Genomic DNA, 6,684 nt, shown 5'->3' with positions numbered 1-6,684 from the left:
TTCCTCGAATCTTTGGATACATGGCAGTGAACAGAGGCTCCAAAAATGTTGAAGTGAGACACATTCGAATTTCTCCCCAAGAAAGCCTCCTCTTGTGTAGTCATACCAAGAATTCGACGAGGACTTCGGTTCTGCAAGTAGATTGTTGTGTTACATGCCTCTTCCCACAAATGCAGTGGTAGGCCTTGGTCATGTATAATGTCGTATAGATTAAATATGATTTTTTTTACACCATGAAAGAAACACTACTACCTACCACTGCATTTGTGGGAAGAGGCATGTAACACAACAATGTAGCATAGCCACCGCAATGTTGAGGAGTTGCATATCCAAAATCGCTAGGATTTTAGTAAAAAAAATTGTGATTATCTTTCATCATTTTTTTTTATGTTGTCGTTGTTTTCTTGTTAAATGAAGTGATATGTGAAAAAATTTAGACAAACATTTATAGACTTCTATTGCACTGCATAAAGGAAACAATGAAAACAATATATCCTTTGTTATACTAAACATTGCTAACATCTATGCTAATATTTTCAATTTGCTTAACACAAAAGCATTGCTAAATATGGTTTTTTTGACACTATGAAAGAAATACTACTGCCATGGGTTTACGAAACACTATTTTTTTTGGCACAAAGATATAACTATAATAGAAATCTAAATGTACATCAAGTTACTAAGCCTAGATTTATTTAAAAGAATATTAGTTTTCAATAATTGAAAAACTACCCTTATTTCTAAGAAGAGAAATGTAATTGCAAACATACAAGAATCATTGAATTGATATACTAAAGGGCCTATTGTCACAACAACAAAAGCAACCATGGACAATTAAATTGTAAAGAACAAGTAGTTTCAATTAGCTCTTTTTAATATTGACATTCATTATAAAACATTGTGAACTTGTCTTCAACATTTCTTGAATTTGTTATCTAACGAATGAGTATAGTTCTCTATCTATATTGCTTGAAGGGAGTGGTAACAACAATTAGATTTCTAATTTACTATTTATCCCTAACATAATTTGTTAGATATTGCAATCCATAAAGCACATGCATTTTGGAAGATATTATTCCTTCCAACATTTCAAAGAATGAATAACAACACAAGTCTAAACAAGCCCAATAATGTTTTTCATATGCATTATTGCACTAAATATCTATGTGCATGTAACTAATAGAATAGAACCTAGCACTGTTAGACAATTGTGAACAACAATACATTGAAATCCAACATTGTCACACCAACACAAACCTTGCTAACAATGGAGTTACCAACATAAAATACCAAGCTTTATGGATGAAAAAAGTTGCATTGACATATCTAAGGTTTGATACCCTAAAGACCCTGAATAACAATTATGTAAAACTCATTGATCCACAACAACAATTGAAAGGAAAAGGCACCAGAACATGGAGTGTCATGCCCCCAGGCCGCCGGTGGTCTTTCAACCGCGCTTGGCGAGGTGCGGCACCACCGAACACTTTCTTTTCACCAATACTTATGTTCGTGGACTACGCCTAACCACTTATCCTACTTAGTTTGTGTTTCTCAACCAAGTAATTATTAATGTTCCTTTATACCAATGAACACCCATACACATTCATTATGAATAGCAATCATACATGAAGAACACAATTGCACAGTATAAAGGGAGGGGCAACTCCCTGAACAATGAGTCTACCCGAATAATATATTATACAACTTTACAAAGTTACAATGTTTTACAAGTATACCTGGAAACCCCAAGTTTCATACTTAGCCAAATTTACGACATCATCACACCTCCGTGTGATAGCCAAGATTTCCTTGCCCAAGGCAGGTAGGCACGCCCTCACACGAGCTGCATTACGCACTTCACAACCAAACCTTATTCTCGTGTACGATGGGCGGGTGACTTCACCAAGTCACCAAGACACCCCCTTCGCACAACTGGCTTCACCATTCCACCGTTCAATCTTCGCACGGTAGTCTCACCCGAGCTCCACCATTTACAACTTTATATGACAGGCGGGTGCTCACCCGAGCCACCCAAGAATCTGGGCCAACCGTGGGCGCCCGGCGCCTTCACCCGCGCCCTCACCCAAGATACTAACTTGTGCTGCCGTGTGCTTTCCCCAAGAGTGGGCGCATCTATTCCTGCGCCTTCTTCACAATCTGCGCCTCGCACCTCTCCTCCTTCGCATTACCAAAGGAACTTGTTCAATTTGCTTGAGTTCGAATGATGAACTTTCGCTCCAACACATCGTTGCATATATATGAGTGGAAGGGCGAGTCGAGCTGCCCAAGCCGACTCGTCCTCCACATGGCTACATGCCCCTACTCATCGCAAACGCCTTCAAAACGTATGTCGGCCTTGCCCCAAGTGTAGGTTGGTCGTGGGTTGAGCATTCATGCTCCCCACGCTATAAAACCAAGTCACTCTCCTCCTCGTGTGCATATTATCACACGACTCCATCGCACATTAAGTCTGAGCTCGTACTTTGTCAATTCGCGCACTTGGTTGTTGAACTAACTCGTCGCACTTGTGTTGGTGGGCATGCCAAGGACCGCATGTCCTTACATCCTCCTCCACCTAAAATCGTTGTCGTCCCCGACAACATACCATCCTGGTAGCCATCCACCAAGATCATCATCAACAACTGTCTCATTCTCGTTCCATGATATCAACTCCTCCACATACTGCAAACAACCTTGCAACACATGTAGAACTACCATCTCCATCACGTGTCGTTCCATCCTGTGAATTGTTCTCCTTGTCTGCCTGATGCCAACATCTCTCTGGTACACTGCTAGCCCCCATGACTCGAACTAGTTGGGTGATCAATCCAACTGACACACTCAAATCATAAGAATGTCCATTCTTATGCCTTCACCAACCTATCTTAGATTCTGCCACATCTTGGACTCACCAAGAATCTCTCCCATGCTCAGATCCATGGAAACTCCATCCCATCTGCAACATGTCATGATGCTTGATATCGAACCATCCCTGCACCACCTGTCGTACCTGCTCAACCTGTTTTAAGGACTCACTGCCATGAGCAGCTAACAACGAACCCCATCTTCCTTCCCATCTAAGAAGATGTGGAGGGAGTAGAGCCTGAAGGCTCACCCTCACTAATCATCTCAGTCCATCTGTCAGGATTTTCTATCTCCATCCTCTGTAGATAAGTGACCCGATCCTCCTCTCGGACATTCGGCCTCACATATCATCCTCAACCACTTCTAGCCTTCTTGATACATCCAAGATACTATCAGAAAGAGTCCTGATGACCAATGACTGCTTGGTAAGCTTTGTCTCAACCATAGACAACTGCTTACTCATATCTTCCATCCGCTTCTCATCCTCCATTTGCATTACTGCCAACTTACAATCAGGCTTTGTCACTCCAATGGTTGGCACACTAATGGGTACATCCTCCCTTCCTTCGTAAATGTACAGCCTCTTCAAATGTGGAACAATCATAGCATCGAATTGTTTCAAGAATTCCATTCCTAGCACAGCTTCATAGTCATCTATCCGCACTATAGTGAAGTTGACCGTCCCTGTCCACTCACCTAGTGTTGTGTCCACTTTTTCAGCTACACCAAGAACGCAATCAGGAGGAGAGTTGACTGTCTTCATTTGTGCCTTCACCGGTACAAACTTCATCCCAATCCTTCTCGCTGTATATTCACTCATGAAGTTGTGAGTAGCCCCACTATCCACCATAGTGAGTATATCAGCACTCCCAATCTTCATCCGAACATACTCCAACTTGTTCCTCTTAGGATCCCTCCGAGAGATCACCTCTGTAGCAGCAGCAGCACCAAGTATCTGCATCATCCCCACAGAAGCTTCTTCATTCTTCGCATTAGATTGTGCAATCGTAGCCACTTTCAGTCTAGAAGGACAATTCTTCACCATATGTGGTTCAGCATATATCCAACACTTCAAGGCTTTCTTCGTCTTCGACTTATCATCCGATTTCAAAGCATCATCCTTCTTCTTCTCTTTCGGCTTATCGAACTTCTTCTTCCTATCATCAAAAGTCTCATCATAATGCTCCACCAACCTGTCCACAACAACAAAAGCTTCCTCAAGTGTTTTAATCTTCCGCCTCTTCACTTCATTGCGTGCCCAAGGCTTCAATCCAATAATGAAGTTGAACACCTTATCCCTCTCCGCCATGTCAGGAAGTTCCAGAACCGCACTTGCAAACTCCCGCTAATATGTCTTAAGGTTCCTTGTCTGCTTTATGAACTTTATCTTCATCCTTGCTTCCCACGTTTCATCCTGAGGACTAAAATGGGTCTGCAAAGATTTCTTCGTTTCATCCCACGAAGTAATGTCATCAGCACTGCCATTGGCAATCTGATCCATCCTCCTTCGCCACCACATCTTAGCATCCTTTGTCAAGAACTGAGTAGCTACCTTCACCTTCGTCTCGTCATCAGATAGACCCAGTCGTTCCAAGTATTGCTCCATGTCCCATAGAAAGTTTCCAAGAGTCTTTGCACTCCTTGTACCATCATAAGATTCTAGTTCTTTGACTTCCACATGAGGCACTCCTCCACGTGAGTTATGCCTCATGGCCTTCTTCAACACCGCGATCTCATCTCTGGCCTCGTCAAGAGATTTCTGCAAGTCCACGATCTATGCCAAGCCTCAATCTCTTGCTTCTTCAATCTCCTTGACTCTTACTTCAAGTTGTGTACACAAAAGATCAGTGTGCTCGTGTTGAGTCCGGAGTTCATCGAGCTCTTCCTTCATCTTCGAATTGGCCTCTTGATCTTTCTCGATCAAGTCCATATTCTTAGTCTAGAAAGCTTTTAAGTCCTCCATCTTTTCCAACACCTTTTCAATGAATGCCATAGTAGCATCCTTCGCACCGTGACTAGACCCAACCTGAGATTCACCTGCCATTGCTAACAATTTCCTTCTTTGCAATCTAGTTTCCACCATCCAACAGCTTCACCAAGATGCCTGCAACCTGAACCAGCCCTTGTTCCACTTGTATGTGAAACAACTTCCTTCACCTGCAAGTACCTGCTTCACTGTCACTATTTTCCAATCTTCAACCAGCTTCCTGCAAGACTTCTCCAAGTCTTCAGACTAGCTCTGATACCACCTTCACTTCAGTGGAGTTGTGTAGCAGCTTCAACCTTCAATGCCCGAATCAGCTGCTCTGATACCACCGAACACTTTCTTTTCACCAATACTTATGTTCGTGGACTACGTCTAACCACTTATCCTACTTAGTTTGTGTTTCTCAACCAAGTAATTATTAATGTTCCTTTATACGAATGAACACCCATACACATTCATTATCAACAACAATTATACATGAAGAACACAATTGCACAGTATAAAGGGAGGGGCAACTCCCTGAACAATGAGTCTGCTCAAATAATATATTATACAGCTTTACAAAGTTACAATGTTTTACAAGTATACTTGGAACCCCCAAGTTTCATACTTAGCCAAATTTACGACATCATCACACCTCCGTGTGATAGCCAAGATTTCCTTGCCCAAGGCGGGCGGGCGCACCCTCACATGAGCTGCCTTCCGCACTTCACAACCGAACCTTGTTCTCGTGCATGATGGGCGAGTGACTTCACCAAGTCACCAAGACACCCGCTTCGCACAACTGGCTTCACCGTTCCACCGTTCAATCTTCGCACGGTAGTCTCACCCGAGTTCCACCGTTTACAACTTTATACAACGGGAGGGCACTCACCCGAGCCACCCAAGAACCCGTGCTAACCGTGGGCACCCGACGCCTTCATCCGCGCCCTCACCCAAGATACCAACTTGTGCTGCCGTGCGCTTTGCCAAGAGTGGGCGCATCTATTCCTGCGCCTTCTTCACAATCTGCGCCTCGCACCTCTCCTCCGTAGCATTACCAAAGGAACTTGTTTGATTTGCTTGAGTTCGAATGATGAACTTTCGCTTCAACACATCGTTGTATATATATGAGTGGAAGGGCGAGTCGAACTGCCCAAGCCGACTCGTCCTCCACATGGTTACATGCCCCTACTCATCGCAAATGCCTTCAAAACGTATGTCGGCCTTGCCCCAAGTGTAGGTCGGTCGTGGGTTGAGCGTTCATGCTCCCCACGCAGTAAAACCATGTCGCTCTCCTCCTCGTGTGCGTATTATCACATGACTCCATCGCACATTAAGTCTGAGCTCGTACTTTGTCAATTCGCGTGCCCGATTGTTGAACCAACTCGTCGCACTTGTGCCAGTGGGCGTGCCAAGGACCGCACGTCCTTACATGGAGAGTCAACCCTTCGTCAAATGCCAAATGCCACTAGTTTAAGCCACGATGAACGACATTGCAGTAGAAGTTGTAGTAGAAGTTATTTCCAACTGCATCCACAACAATTGGTAAAAGGCCAAACCACACTAGGAAAAAATGGATTCCAAGCCTTTGGAAAACAACAAATGTGAAACCTAGTAAATAAACAATAAAAACCCTCACAAAATTGACAATACCCCTACCTTCATTGCTTTGTAAAAATTGTTTACATCAAAACATCAACTACTCTTAAAGTAAAGACTACATAACACCCTAGCTAAATCTCTCAAGAACACAAACAAAACCAAACACCAAACTCTATCAAAACAAGTCATGATGAACAACAATGAGATAAAACCATTACCATAACATCACAACGATAATAAATAAA

This window comes from Pinus tabuliformis, chromosome 1_1, assembly GCF_031772625.1.
Source record: "Pinus tabuliformis cultivar Carrire ecotype Pingquan chromosome 1_1, CPIR1, whole genome shotgun sequence".
NCBI lineage: Eukaryota > Viridiplantae > Streptophyta > Pinopsida > Pinales > Pinaceae > Pinus > Pinus tabuliformis.
Note: the sequence above shows the minus strand (reverse complement) of the source record.